The 15328-nt window shown below is 51.7% G+C and overlaps 1 protein-coding gene and 1 long non-coding RNA gene across 4 annotated transcripts in view; one reads left to right on the top strand and one right to left on the bottom strand.

The window, feature by feature from the left end:
- Positions 1-15328, bottom strand: part of GAL3ST3 (galactose-3-O-sulfotransferase 3) — a 37817-nt gene that overhangs the window by 15658 nt on the left and 6831 nt on the right. The window contains exon 1 of one of the 3 annotated variants that reach the window (XM_005305453.5): positions 13809-13975. The exons of the other annotated variants lie outside the window; for them this stretch is intronic. The gene's annotated coding sequence lies outside the window, so the exon portion shown is untranslated. Of the gene's footprint in view, positions 1-13808; positions 13976-15328 lie in introns of those variants that run through there. 3 annotated transcript variants of the gene reach the window in all.
- On the top strand, positions 6160-11468 carry LOC135972572 (uncharacterized). The gene is made up of 3 exons (XR_010589066.1): positions 6160-6986; positions 10272-10390; positions 10949-11468. It is a non-coding gene; the product is annotated as an uncharacterized LOC135972572 (long non-coding RNA).

Here is a 15328-nt window from a genome sequence, read left to right as displayed (position 1 = left end):
CACTGGCGTTAAGTAGCTCCAAGCCCTCCAGCCTAGTCAATTAGCTCTGGCCTCTTGGTTCAGAGACAGAGTGAATCCACTAGGCAATCAGCTCTGGTCTCTGGTTGCAGAGACAGAGCAAACCCAGTAGTCAATTAGTTCTGGGCTCTTGTAGCTAAGCCAGAGAAAACTCCAGGGGCGGGCGTTGGAGAGGGGAGGCTGTCACCCCAGGGCCCTAACAGTGGCGGAGTGGTCCGCCACCGGGTCAGTAGGGATCCCAACCACAACACACTGGCCGTGCCTCAAGCAAAGCTGCAGCCAGACTAAGGTTGGCTGCCCCTGGGCCACTTCCTCCCCTCCCCTCAGGATGTACCTGGAGCATATTAGCATCCATCTCTTCGGGGTAGATGCAGCTCTGAGCAGCTGTGGGCAGCGAGGCCCTGGCAGCTCTCAGCCACCATGGGGGGAACCTGCAGCTCTGAGCCACTGCAGACAGTGGGGGGACCCCAGAGCTCCGAGCTGCCATCCCTGGAGCTTCAAGCTTGGGCCCCACAGCTCCAGGCCACTGCAGGCATCTGGGGAACCCAGGAACTCCCAGCCACAATGGCTGTGGGTGCTGCATCTCCTCCCCCCATCCACCCCCTGCAGCAGGGCTGGGGCTCAGCAGGAACTGGCCAATGGGAACTGGGAGCGAGGCAGTGCCTGCAGGCAAGAATCGCAAGGAGCTGCTTGAGTGCCTCCGCCTAGGAGCCGGACCTGCTGCTGGCTGCTTCTGGGGCGCAGCACAGTCCACAGTGCCAGGACAGGCAGGAAGCCTTAGCATCCCTGGGAGCCGCCCGAAGTAAGCCCATGCCCCAATTCTCTACCCTGGCCCTGAGCCCCCCCAAACCCGGGGCCCCTTACAGCACCCCAAACTCCTCATCCCCAGCCCCACCTCAGACTCTTCAGCCCCAGCCCAGAGTCCTGACCCTCTCCCGCACCCCAACCCCTGCCCCAGCCCAGAGCCCCTTCCCACACCCTGAATCTCTCACTGCCAGCCCTCACCCCTGCACCCCAACTCTCTGCCCAGTCCTGAACTCCTCCCAAACTCCTCATCCCCAGCTCCGTTGGGTTGCGGGCATCAACAATTTTCTTCAACTGGGTCACCAGAAAAAAAGTTTGAAAACCACTGATGTAGTCCAGTCCCCTGCACTCATGGCAGGACTAAGTATTATGTAGACCAGGGGTTGGCAACCTCTGGCACGCGGCTCACCAGGGTAAGCACCCTGGCGGGCCGGGCCAGTTTGTTTACCTGTCGCATCGACAGGTTCGGCTGATCACAGCTCCCACTGGCCGCAGTTTGCAGTCCTAGGGCAATGGGGGCTGCAGAAAGAGGCGTGGGCCGAGGGATGTGCTGGCCGCGGCTTCCCGCCTCCCCCATTGGCCTGGAGCGGCGAACCGCGGCCAGTGGGAGCCACGATCGGCCAAACCTGCCGACGTGGCAGGTAAACAAACTGGCCCGGTCTGCCAGGTGCTAACCCTGGCGAGCCGCGTGCCAGAGGTTGCCGACCCCTGATTTAGACAATCCCTGACAGGTGTCTGTCTAACCTGCTCTTAAAAATCTCCAATGATGGAGATTCCACAACCTCCCTAGGCAATTTATTCCAGTGCTTAACCACCCTGACAGTTAGGAAGTTTTTCCTAATGTCCAGCCTAAACCTCCCTTGCTGCAAGTTAAGCCCATTGCTTCTTGTCCTATCCTCACAGGGTAACAAGAACAATTTTTCTCCTTCCTCCTTGTAACAACCTTTTAGGTACTTGAAAACTGTTATCATGTTCCCTCTCGGTCTTCTCTTCTCCAGACTAAACAAACCCAATTTTTTCAATCTTCCTTCAAAGGTCATGTTTTCTAGACCTTTAATCATTTTTGTTGTCCTTCTCTGGACTTTCTCCAATTTGTCCACATCATTCCTGAAATGTGGCGCCCAGACCTGGACACAATACTCCAGTTGGGGCCTAATCAGTGCAGAGTAGAGCGGAAGAATTACTTCTCGTGTCTTGCTTACAACACTCCTGTTAATACATCCCAGAATGATGTTTGCTTTTTCTGCAACAGTGTTACATTGTTGACTCATATTTAGCTTGTAGTCCACTATGACCCCCAGATCCTTTCCGCACTACTCCTGCCTAGACAGCATTTCCCATTTTGTATGTGTGCAACTGATTGTTCCTTCCTAAGTGGAGTACGTTGCATTTGTCCTTATTGAATTTCATCCTACTTACTTCAGACCATTTCTTCAGTTTGTCCAAATCATTTTGAATTTTAATCCTATCCTCCAAAGCACTTGCAACCCTCTCCCAGCTTGGTATCATCTGCAAACTTTATAAATGTACTCTCTATGCCATTATCTAAATCATTGATGAAGATATTGAACAGAACTGGACCCAGAACTGATCCCTGCAGGACCCCACTCATTATGCCCTTCCAGCATGACTGTGAACCACTGATAACTACTCTCTGGGAACGATTTTCCAACCAGTTATGCCCCCACCTTATAGTAGCTCCATCTAGGTTGCATTTCCCTAGTTTGTTTATGAGAAGGTCATGCAAGACAGTATCAAAAGCTTTACTAAAGTCAAGATATACCAGGTCTACCGCTTCCCCCCCATTCATAAGGCTTGTTACCCTGTCAAAGAAAGCGATCAGGTTGGTTTGACACAATTTGTTCTTGAAAAATCCATGTTGACTGATACTTATCACTTTATTATCTTCTAGATGTTTGCAAATTGATTGCTTAATTATTTGCTCCATTATCTTTCCAGGTAAAGAAGTTAAGCTGACTGCTCTGTAATTCCCCGGGTTGTCCTTATTTCCCTTTTTATAGATGGGCACAACATTTGCCCTTTTCCGGTCTTCTGGAATCTCTCCCATCCTCCATGACTCAGATCTCTCCTCAGTCAGCTCCTTGAGTATTCTAGGATACATTTCATCAGGCCCTGGTGACTTGAAGACATCTAACTTGTCTAAGTAATTTTTAACTTGTTCTTTCCCTATTTTAGCCTCTGATCCTACCTCGTTTTCTCTGGCATTCACTATGTTAAGCCTCCAATTGCCACCAACCTTCTTGGTGAAAACCAAAACGAAGAAGTCATTAAGCACCTCTGCCATTTCCACATTTTCTGTTATTATTTCTCCCCCCGCCCCTCATTGAGCAATGGGCCAACCCTGTCCTTGGTCTTCCTCATGCTTCTAATGTATTTGTAAAATGTTTTCTTGTTACCCTTTATATCTTAGCTAGTTTGGTCTCGTTTTGTGCCTTGGCCTTTCTAAATTTGTCTCTACATACTTGCATCTGAAGAAGTGAGGTTCTTACCCACAAAAGCTTATGCTTCCAATACTTCTGTTAGTCTTAAAGGTGCCACAGGACCCTCTGTTGCTTTTTACAGATTCAGACTAACACGGCTACCCCTCTGATACTTGTGTTATTTGTTCATATTCATACTTTGTAATTTGACCTAGTTTCCACTTTTTGTAGGACTCTTCCTTTTTATTTTTAGATCATTGAAGATCTCCTGGTGAAGCCAGGGTTGTCCCTTGCCATACTTACTATCTTTCCTACGCAGTGGGATAGTTTGCTCTTGTGCCCTTAATAATGTCTCTTTGAAAAACTGCCAACTGTCTTCAAGTGTTTTTCCCCTTAGACTTGCTTCCTATGGGATCTTACCTACCAACTCCTTGAGTTTGCTAAAGTCTGCCTTCTTGAAATCAATTGTCTTTATTTTGCTGTTCTCTCTCCTACCATTCCTTAGAATCATGAACTCTACCATTTCATGGTCACTTTCACCCAAGCTGCCTTCCACTTTCAAATTCTCAACCAGTTCCTCCCTATTTGTCAAAATCAAATCTAGAACAGCCTCTCCCCTGGTAGCTTTCTCCACCTTCTGAAATAAAAAAAATTGTCTCCAATACATTCCAAGAACTTGTTGGATAATCTGTGCCCGGCTGTGTTATTTTCCCAACGGATGTCTGAGTAGTTGAAGTTCCCCATCACCACCAAGTCCTGTGCTTTGGATGATTTTGTTAGTTGTTTAAAAAAAGCCTCATCCATCTCTTCTTCCTGCTCAGGTGGTCTGTAGTAGACCCTACCATGACATCACCCTTGTTTTTTACCCCTTTTATCCTTACCCGGTCACATTTATTTTTAGTGAAAGTCAGGGACAGGTCACAGGCTTCCATGGATTTCTCTTGGTTGCCCATGACCTGTCCCTGACTTTTACTGAACATAACCGAGAAAAAATCTTAACCTTAACATTAAATCTTTGGCGGGGGGAATTTGCAGTAAAAGTATTTTTGTGAAAAGAAAATTAGACATGCGAATGCTTGCTGGCAAGGGAGGGGTATTTTAGGGGGGAAGGGGTGGGAGGGGGTTGTGGCTGCACTGAGGGGAGGGGGATGAATGGAGATGGGTGGTAGAGGAAGCGAGAAGGCTTGGGGGACTCAGTTGAGGGACACTGGGAAGGGGACTTGGTGGTGAGTGGGCGGGCTGGGGAGAATAGGGACAGGGGTGTCTGTTAGCTCCACATTCTCCCATTCTATGTGTGTGCTAGGATTGGAGGGGTCTGAGCTCCTTTCTCTACCTTCATGTGTTGTGCCAGAATCTAGGGGGGCCCTGCCCCTCTTGGGGGGGGGTCTGAGCCCTTTCCCTACTCTTCCATCTGAGCTGGGACTTGGGGGTCCCTGCCTCCTAGGGATATCTGAGCCACACTCCCTGCTCCCCTGTATGTGCCAGGATCTGGGGTTCCCTGTCCATCTATGGGGCTCTGACCCCCCTGCTTCATGGTCCCCATGTGTGTGCTGGGTTCTGGAGGGCTCACCTGTTGAGCAGGGCCTGAGACCCACTCTCTACGCTCCCCTCCCCCAGTGTGATGTGGGGAAGCCCCACCTCTCTGGGTGGGCTGCTTAGAACGGACAATATTAAAGGGATAACTTCAAACTATCCCAGCGCGAAGGAAGGATAGGAAGACTAGTAAGAGGCCAATAGGACTGGATAAGGAGCCCTTTAATGACCTGAAGGAATCCTACAAAGAGTGGACAAATTGCTGAGCAGGACTACAGAAGAGTAGTAGCGCATGTAGGAACAAAATCAGAAAGGGTTAGATACGCAATGAGTTCCACCCAGCAAGGGACAGAAAAGGCAATACAAAGAGGTTCTTTATGTGTATTAAGAGCAAGAGAAAGATGAAGAAAAGTGCAGATCCTCTACTTAGCAGGTAAGAAGAGCTAATAAGCGATGACTCCAGAAAGCTGAGGTGCTTAAGGCCTATTATGCTTCAGTCTTCACTGAAAAGGTTAATGGTGACCAGATACTCAACACAATTAATATTAACAACACAGAGGAAATAGGGAAAGAACGTGTTTAAAATATTTAGATAAGGTAGATGTATTCAAGGCAGCAGCACCTGATGACATTCATCCGAGGGTACTTAAGGAACTAGCTAAAGTAACCTCAGAACCATTAGCAATTGTCTTTGGGAACTCATAGAGGACAGGTGAGGTCCCAGAAAATTGGAGAAGGGCAAACACAGTACCTGTCTTTAAAAAGGGGGAATGAAGAGGACACAGGGAATTATAGACCCATCAGCCTAACGTTGATAGCTGGAAAGATACTGGAACAGATTATTAAACAATCAATTTGTAAGCACCCAGAGGGTAATAGAGTTTTAAGGAATAGCCAGCATGGATTTGTCAAGAACAAATCATGCCAAACCAACCTAATTTCATTCTTTGACTGGGTTAAAGGCCCAGTGGATGGGGGGAAGCAGCAGACATATCTTGATTTTAATAAGGCATTTGACAAAGTCCCATATGATAGTCTCATATGCAAACTAGGGAAAGGTGGTCTAGATGAAATTAGTATAAGGCGGGTGCACAACTGGTTGAAGGACTGCACTCAGAGTAGTTAGCAATGGCTCATTGTCAAACTGCAAGGGTGTAGCTCGTGGGGTCCTGCAGGGGTCAGTCCTAGGTCCAGTACTATTCAATATGTTCATTAATGACTTGGATAATGGAATGGAGAGTCTGACTATACAATCTGCAGATGACTCCACGCTGCGAGGGGTTGCAAGCGCTTTGGAGGACAGGATTAGAATTCACAATGATCTTGACAAACTGGAGCATTGGCCTGAATTCAACAAGATGAAATTCAATAAGGACAAATGCAAAGTACAGCACTTTGGAAGGAAAAATCTAATGCACGGCTACGAAATGGGGAATAACTGACCAGGTGGCAGTGCTGATGGAAAGGATCCTGGGGGTTATAGTGGATCACAAATTAAATTTGAGTCAGCTATGAGATGTAGCTGCCATAAAGGCTAATCTCACTCAGGTGTCTTAATAGGAGTGTGTGAAGGGTGTTTGCCCCACACCAGCCCAGAAGGGGTTAAGGTGCCCAGAAGGGGCCAATTAACTTTCACAGTTGCACCTGATGGGAGGCCTGGGGAATAATAAACACTAATTGCTGCTGAAGCCCTGCTGGGATGGGATCATAATGAGGGGACATTTGTAGTAGCAGGAGGCTGCAGGGAGAGTGTCTGTAGCCACTGTGTGGGAGCAGAGTAGTGGGGAGGAGGAAACCGGCTGGGAAGAATAAGCCCTGGAAGAAGGCTCAACCCCAGAGGCGTTGTGAGGAAAGAGAGCCTGAGAAGGCAGGCTAGGGAGTAGTCCAGGGAAATAGCATCAAGGAGGGGGGGTCTTTGTAGACCTTGGCTGTTGGTTACAGAGTTCCAGTGTAGGGGGGCCCTGGGTTCCCCAACCAGCCACTGGGCAGACATGCAGGATGGTTGGAGGCACCAGCTGGTCTGGTTAGACTTCGATATCCTAGAGAGGGGGGGGGGGACTATCTAGTAACCTAGAGGAGGGCTGGGTTGTGAAGAGAGGACACGGCAGCAATGGAATGACCATCAGCAGCGGGTAGCATACAGGAAGGAAGCTGCTCCGCTATGCTTGGCCAGGAGGAGGTGCTCTTGCGGTGAGTGAACCCTGTTACAGAGTATCACATGCAAGACACCTAAGGGAATTGTCCTGCTCTACTCGGCACTGGTGAGGCCTCGGGGTTTGCATATGTAGCTGGTGATCAATTGTTCCCTGTGCCCAGTGGAGGTTGGATAAGACTTAATGGGCTTCATCTGCAGCAAGGGAGATTTAGGTTGGCTATTAGGGGAAACTTGCTAACTCTAAGGGCAGTTAAGGTCTGGAACAGGCTGTGGAATCTCTGCCAGTGGAGGTTTTTAAGAACTTGGATGAACACTTGTCAGGGGTCATTTAGGTTTACTTGGCCCTGCCTCAGCACAGGGAGCTGGACTTGCCCTTTACAGGTCCCTTCCAGCCCGACGGTTCCGATTCTAGGGTTGGAGCACGTCCTGGGAACATGCTGCTGACACTGGTGAGGTGCTGGGAACGTGTAGGGTATTAGAAACTCTCCAGGCCGGGGGACAGGAACATCCACTGACAGGTATGGAGCAGGTCAGGTCTCCAAGCCAGCTCCTCTCCATTCAGCATTCTCTTTCAGCTCAGAACGGCTCATTGAGATGAATGGGGCCACTTACCACCTCTGAGTCTGCCCTGCGGCTGATGGATGTAGAGAGTCCCTTCCCTCCACTCTCCCTCTGCTCTGTTAGTCTCATGGCGCATGCCAGCTCTGCTCTAACTAATGCTATGTGTACACTACAGCCTATGTTAGAGCGACTTATCACTCAGGGGTGTGAATAATCCCCCCAAGAGACATGAGTTACACCAACGTAAGCGCTCATGTGCACAGCACTAAGCTGGCAAGAGAGCTTTTCTCCCCCGCGAATGGCTGAAGCTGTGTCGGTGGGAGGCTGCTCTCCCGTCAGCACAGACCCTCTTCACCAGACATGCTGCAGTGGCACAGCTGTACATGGAACCCTGCCATGGGAAGTCCTCTTTTAAGTGCTCTAAAATCGCGCCTGCTTCCATGGATTGTCTTGAAATTTGCTGCGTTTCATGGGAGCACAGGGGAGGGTTAGTGACCCAGACCTGGGGTTATTTGAGCCAGGGGTTCCTGAGATACAGCCCGCCCCAGGGGAAACCCAATAGCATTTTATTATGTTAATAGGTTCAGTTTGAGAGCCACTCCGGGCAGACATCTGAGAAGGAAGTGGAAAGGGAAAATCTACCTCGGTCGATATTTTTATTGATTGGTTGTGGAGAACTGTAATCTGAACACAGCAGAGAAGTCAGGAGATGCTGAAACTCTTTCTGAAGAGAGATTAAATTGCACACGTGACCGCTCAGAGGAGCGGTACTGGGATGCAAGAGGAGGTGCTCAAAGGTGAAGAGGGGTTGGGGTCTGCAGCAAGGAATATGAGTATTATGGGAATGGGGGGGTTGGGAAGAGTGGTTGGGTGCTCAGATGGGGAGAGATGAAGGGAGAAGACAGGAGGGGTTGGAGAATGTCAGGGGTAACAGAGGAAGTTGAGGTGTGGGGGAGCCGGTCACCTCTGAGGTCACCCAGCAAGCAGGTGGGTGGGCTGGGATCTGGGGGAGCCCTAGCTCTCTGCAGGGATCTGAACCCTGCCCAACGTGTTCTGGGATCTGGGGGACCCTGCTCCTCTTGGGGTGTCTTAGGCCTTCTACCTGTCCTCCATGTGAACTGGGATCTGCGGGAGGAGGGGAATGAAGTTAATGCTCTGGCTACACAACCAAGGGAATTTGTGGCCCTCAGTTAGCTGCTGCCTGGGATGTGCATACGCAGAAGATTAGGGCAGGAGCCAGCAAGGAGCAACTTCCTACATATAAAGACCTTCTACAGTGCTATGGATTAATGGGGCAGAAGGGAATTGTGGGTGGGAGGCCAGTGCTGTAGGGTTGGGAGGGGGGACACCAGTCATCTCTCGCATGATTAAACTTACTGTAATCACCAACCTTCCTGCTAAGTCTCGCTTGTACTGAGCAGGCTGCAAACTCCGCTGAGCACTAGGCTGGGGTCGCTGGCTGCCTGCTCCCAACCCCAGGAAGAGGTAGGGCTGCCACCTTGGTAATATTTAAAAACCAGGTACTCCAGCAGGAGTGCTGGACCCGCCCCTTTCCCCCTACTCCCATTGTTTGCTGCTTTCCCCTCTCCCCACCCCAGGACTCGCCTGCAGAGCCAAGGCTTGGAGCTGCAGCTGCCCCACGCAGGTAGGAGGTGGCCCTCGCTGAGTAGGGGCTAGCGCAGGTGATGACCTGGCATCTGCCCTGGCCACAATAACCTGACTTTTGGTGTTTGGTCAGTAGATTTGACCGGACACTGGCAGATCCTCTTCTTGACCGGACTTTCTGGTTGAAAACCAGGCACCTGGCCACACTAGGAGGGAGGGCACAGGTGGGAGCGGGGGGGGGGGGGCAGGGCACATGACAACTGGGCCCCAGCTGAGGGGGTCAAATGCTTTCACACAGGGCACCATTGTGCAATGCAGCCCCCATGCCAGTGGGCACTTGGCATGGGGAGTGAGGGATGGTACATGGGGGAGAGGGGGCAGCTGACTCCAGGCTGGGCAGGAGGTCCCAGCAGTGCATGTCTCTCACTGGCGATAGCTGCTCCTGGCCCAATCACCCCAGTTCCTACCTGCTCCCTAGCTTGATCCCAGGCACCACAGTGGCCACTCCAGTCCCTGCTCCCACCTCTGCCCCCAGCAGCTGTGGAGCCTGTTCGGCCTGAGGCACCAGCTGAGCCCTGGCAGTGCCAGCTCCGAGGCCGGAGGAAATTGGGCGCAGTGCAGTTTGTGACAAGGGCGGTATATGGGAAATTTTGCGCAGCTGCAGATGAGCCCAGTTCATGGGGAATGTCGGTAACACTGTGTAACAAAACTGCCAAGGTTTGGGGGCACAGCCCAGAGATGAGATTTCTCTCCGCAGCCCTGTTAGCTGTGACACATGGGCTACTGGTGGTGCTTTGAGATGTTTGCCGACTGCACTAGACACAACGTACAGGAGGGGGAGGAGCACTGAGGAATCACATGGTGATTGTGTAGCCTATGGGAAAGCCCGCTGATCTGGGACTATCACTACCTCTGCCACTGGCTTGCTGAGTGACCTTGGGCAAGTCACTTCACCTCTGTGCCTCAGTTTCTCACCTGTGAGGTGGGGATAATGATGTAAAGATCCATTGATGAAAAGCACTATAGAAAAGCTAGGTCTCTTAATTGTTACCTAGCCACAGGAGCAGATCAGCTGCAAACCTAGGTGACAGCTACAGCTGTCCGATGACCACTTGCTCCTAGCAAAAACCATTTCCTTCTGTTTAAAAACCTAGGAAATTAAACGGCAAAGCACTTTAACGCAGAGTTATTGCCTGACGACAGCTCATGCCCATCCAGAACATCGAGCTCAGCAAAACTCAATCATGTGAAAACCAGGAAATACAGAGTTAAGGTAAACGCCCCCCCCCCTTATCTGTGCCTTCTTTGAGCAATGCCCCCTAACACACACCCTCACACGCTGCCTTTTCACTGAGGCACAGGTATTACCTGCACTTGTCCTGTGCTACTCCCCGACAGAGTACCACATCTGCAAACTCAACCAGCCGCTCCACACCCTCTTAGAACCCGTCACAGCTGCACACAGGATACCACCAAACCCTGTACTATCCCTACCCTTCATTAAATCCACAGACCCCGCTTCGATCCCACTCGCCCCCCTGTGCCCTGCTACCGACACAACCTATACAATTCTGTACTGTAACGATGCAGACTAGAACCTCTCCCCTTTGAGAACGCACGTGGGGGGGACTCACACCCAGATCTCCTCATATCACAGAGCTCTTCCCAGCTGCTCCAACTCATTCCTTCCCCCCTACAGTACGGCAACACCTAACACAGTGACGGCAGCTGGAGTGCATGCAGCTAATTCCCAATGGCTACTCCCAGCTCCTGGGGGCAGAGTTAAGGCTGAGTGGGCATTTACCTTAACTCGGAATTTCCTGGTTTTCAGATGTTTGCTGCTGAACCCGACGTTCTAGAAGGACCTGAGCTATCAGTGGGCAATTTCACCCCTGCATTAAAGAAGTGTTTTGCCATTTCAGAGCTAATAACTTCAATCAGAATGTCACATGGGATTAAGCCAAATGTCTTACTTAACCCTACTGTGTCAACACCTGTATCAACCAGACTTGCAATCTCATCTAAAAACAATACCAGGTTTGTTTGACAAGAAGTGTGTTCTATAAAACCAGGCTGATTGGCATCCATTATATCATTTACTGCTTTTTAATAAATCCTGGAACAGTGGAGACGTTCCAGAGAATTGATGTTATGCCAATTACTGCATGAATAACTTATTTATACCTGGCCTTGCATTCAGAAAACCCACAGCCTTTAATGAACATATAAACTGTGTTCATACAGAGACCCCTTACCCAGCATTGAGATGTGCCCACTTCTCAGGTGGGGTGAGGGGTTTTTTTATACAGGGATCCTTCATTCAGTGCCAGGGCCGGTTCCAGGGTTTTTGCCGCCCCAAGTGGGGCGGGGGGGAGCTGCAATCGTGATTGGCGGCAGCTCCACCGCGCTGCTTTCTTCTTCGGCGGCAATTTGGCTGCAGGTCCTTCCCTCCGAGTGGGACCGAGGGACCTACTGCCGAAGAGCCCGACGTCCCACCCCTTCCCCTTGGCCGCCTCAAGCACCTGCTTGCTGAGCTGGTGCCTGGAGCCGGCCCTGCTCAGTGCTGAGATGCAGCTGCCTCTGGGGTGGGGGGCAGGGGCTATTTATACATGGATCCCTCACCCGGTGCTGAGATTTAGCTGCCTCTGGGGTGCAAGACTGTTTAATGTTCAAATTGTCCATCACCTAGAGCTTTTCAATCCAGACCAGGGGTGCGTCTCTAGGCTCTGCTCCAGCACAGACAGAAGTGATGGAAGGGATGTAGGAATCCTTGGGGGCTGCCCTGGATGGTCTGGCCAGGAGGTCAGACTGGAAGATCAGAACAGGCCCTTTTGGCATTAGACTCTACAAGCAAGATCCTCAATTGGTGTAAACTGTCATAGCTTGGTTGAAATCAATGGAGCCAGAACAATTTACTCCAACGGATGATCTGTCCCTGTGAACAGCTGCGCACCACTGCCCTGTGATGATTTAGAACAGGAAGCGAAGGAGAGTCCTGTATCCAAAGGAAGCTACAGGGCATGGGGGATTACTTTTTGCTGATAACGTTGTGGTGGGAGTCACCAGGTGGTGCTCTTACCCATGGCCTTCCAGCTCTTTTCCCAAGGGTATGAGTGATGTTCTTCCTTGGAAGAATGCTGCATCGTTGTTTGGTTTGTGATGCGCCTTGTTTTTGGGGGGAGTTGTTGCATACAGGGGAGCTTGCTCCCTGTCCAACTCTCCCTCCCTATGGTCAATTCTGGGGACAGAGTTGTTCCCCGGGGCCCAAGACTTGGGGTTGAGCTGAGATCCCTGACAGGCAAGGGCATTGCCCGTGTGTAGGTTGAGACCATATCTGTCCCAGGACTGGCTTACAGAGTGTAAATAAACACATTACACTCTGACAGTGCCTCGCCCCTTCCTCTCCAGAGGGGAGCCCGCTCCTATGCAGAGACCACAAGAAGAACACTTAGATTTGCCAACGCTGCCTCCCCCATTTCTCTGATGCACGTTCAATCCCTTCAAACTCCCTGGCTCACGGGTCCATCCCAGCGCAGTGCTGGGGCAGCGGAGTGGGAGCCCAATGCGTCTCCACCGGCACAGAGCTGCCAGTGCCCCAGCCATGCCACTCACATAATCCAGGCCAGACGTGAGTGGTGCTGCCCAGCTTCCCCCGCCAGTCAGTCGGCCCTGTGTCCCTATGGGGTGAGCTGCCTGCCCTGGCTGCCAGCTGTCGATAAATCCATTCCCATTTCTAATTGCCCAGGGGCACGAAGAGCAGGTGGATGAGTCGCTGATACCAGCTGAACCAGTTCCCGGGCCAGTCCCCCAGGGCGCGCACCAGGCTCTGCAGAGCCAGCTGGCTCTGCTGTTAAAATCCCTGCTCATTCGGCAGAGAGTGGACCAGTTGGTTGATTAGTGCCTCAGCCCAGGGCCTGGGGCAAAGCGTGGGAAGTGAGAAGGGAGCTACAGAACCGCACAAAGGGCAGCGGGAGCTGGGGGGCTGGCCCTAACTCTGGGAGGGGAGAGGGGACTAAGGACTCTGGGTTCTATCCCTGGCTCTTGCAGGAGAGGGGGATGTAGTGGTTCGAGCAGGGGCTGAGGTTCTGGGAGCCAGGGTTCCTGGTTGGATTCCCAGCTCCAGAAGGGCTCCCAGCCCCCTGGCTGTAACCTCTACCCCCCGGCTCCCATTCCCCTCAGATCGCTCAGTTCAGCAGGGCTGAATGTGCCTCACTCCTAACTGATTCCACCCGCTCAGGTGATGTGCAGGAGGGGAGCAGCCTTTTAGATAGAAACACAATGAGGCTGCCGGGTTTGGTTTCTGCTGCCCTGGTGCAGCAAGAGAGAGATTTACTGTGGTGCAGCCTTTCCTCTGCCAGCTCAGACAACGGCTAGAATTACAGGTATTAGCAAAGCTGGGACACTGCGTAGGTGACCTCAATTCAGATCCCTCTGAGCAGCTCCTGCAACTACAAACCTGCCATAGCACGAGAGCAGGGAATAGAACCCAGGAGTCCTGGCTCCCAGCTCCTCTGCTTTAACCAACTAGACCCCACTCCCTCCAAAGTTGGTAACAGAACCTAGAAAATCTGTCCCCCACCCCCGCTCTAGCCACGAGACTCTCCTCCCAGAGCTAGGATAGAACCCAGGAGTCCTGGCTCCCAGTTCAGGCTGAATACCTCCTGGTGTGACCATAGTGGAGCAAAACCTACCCCAGGGTCCTGTGATGGTGCTGGGATCAGAATCTCTGTGTGTTCTGGATCGGGATCCCGGGGTTGGGGGGCCCCCCCAGCAGGATGTGGCTGGGCTGCTGAGGGCATATTTATATGCGGCCACGTCAGGGAGCCGTGCCAGGCTGTGACACTGCTCAAGGGCACGCAGATCTCCAGATACCTGAGCATGGCCTGGCAAAGGCTATGGAAAAGTCCTTGGCTTGCACGGTCACATCCCCAAGGACAGGGCTACTTGGAGGAGGTGGGTTGGATCAGTGCGATCCCAGAGCAGGGGCATGTGCAGGGATAGGCACCTCTGCACACAGACCTCTCCCACCTGGCCCCACAGGGATGTTTTCAGGGAGAGCCCCCCACAATATCTTCTCCCCCATGGGACTCACCTGCCCCAGAGGGGACCCTCTAGTGGGCAAGTGGGGACTCAGTCCCTGGGGCCTATGCAGACCTCTCCCAGCACAGGTGTTGATCTAGCTACTGGTTTGCGTGGGTGTCAGGAGCAGCATGTTCCAGTGGGCACGGCACTGGGCTGGGAGCCAGGACTCCTGGGTTCTACTCCCACCTCTGAGAGAGTGGTGGGGTCTAGGGGGTTAGAGCAGGGGGCTGGGGGCCAGGAATCCTGGGTTCTATTCTCTGCTCTGCCACTGACCTACTGTAAGAGGTTGGGCACGTTCCTTTGTCTCTCTGTGCCTCAGTTTCCCCTCCTGCCCTTTCTCCATTGAGACTATGAGCTGTTCTGTGCAGGGTTTGTCTCCCACTGCGTGTGCCGTGCCTATCACGATGGGGTGGGGGCACCCCATCTCTATTGGAGTTTGTGCAGAGCCTGGCATTACAGGGGCCCTGACCTCAGTTGTTGGGAGTGGGGTGTCTGTGTGGCACCTGGCATGATCAGGGTCCCCCATCTCTGTTGTGAGGTAAGTGTGTGCAGCACCTGCCTTGAGGGGGCCCCAGCCTTGGGTCTTGGGGTGTGTGAAAGTGAAATGAATGAATTAAAGAATGCTGTATGTACCTTTAAGTAGAAATGAGAAATGCTGCAATCCAGGTATCAGGAAAGCAGACGTTAACTGTTCATGAATTGCTCCATTTAAGGGCAATTGGTGAAGCATTTGCCTTAGATTGATAAAAGTTAATAAGGAAGCAGGATATGCATATTGTGTCCCAGGCAAATTTTACAGTTTTGCTCTCTCTGTCCCTTTGCTTAGTTTGCACCCTTTTATCTGTATAAATAAGACTGTTTGAATCTTGCATGGGGGCTCACGTTATCTGAATGTATTAGCAGAGCGCTGTGCTAATAAACAGAGTGGTCTTGACAAAATTGTGAGTCCTGATTCTAACTTTGACAGGTGCTACGATAATACCCTGGGCTGAGTCCCACCTGGCTGATGGGAGCTGTCCCCAGGCCCAGCCTGTTCGGGGTCCCCTCCCAGATCTCTGTAGCCACACATCTGAGTCTCCCACGAGCTAATATCTGTATTTGCAGTGGACCTGCCCTTGCCTATCTGCTA

Source organism: Chrysemys picta, chromosome 7 (assembly GCF_011386835.1).
Source record: "Chrysemys picta bellii isolate R12L10 chromosome 7, ASM1138683v2, whole genome shotgun sequence".
NCBI classification, from domain to species: Eukaryota; Metazoa; Chordata; order Testudines; family Emydidae; genus Chrysemys; species Chrysemys picta.
Note: the sequence above shows the minus strand (reverse complement) of the source record. Positions and strands in the feature narration are given on the sequence as shown.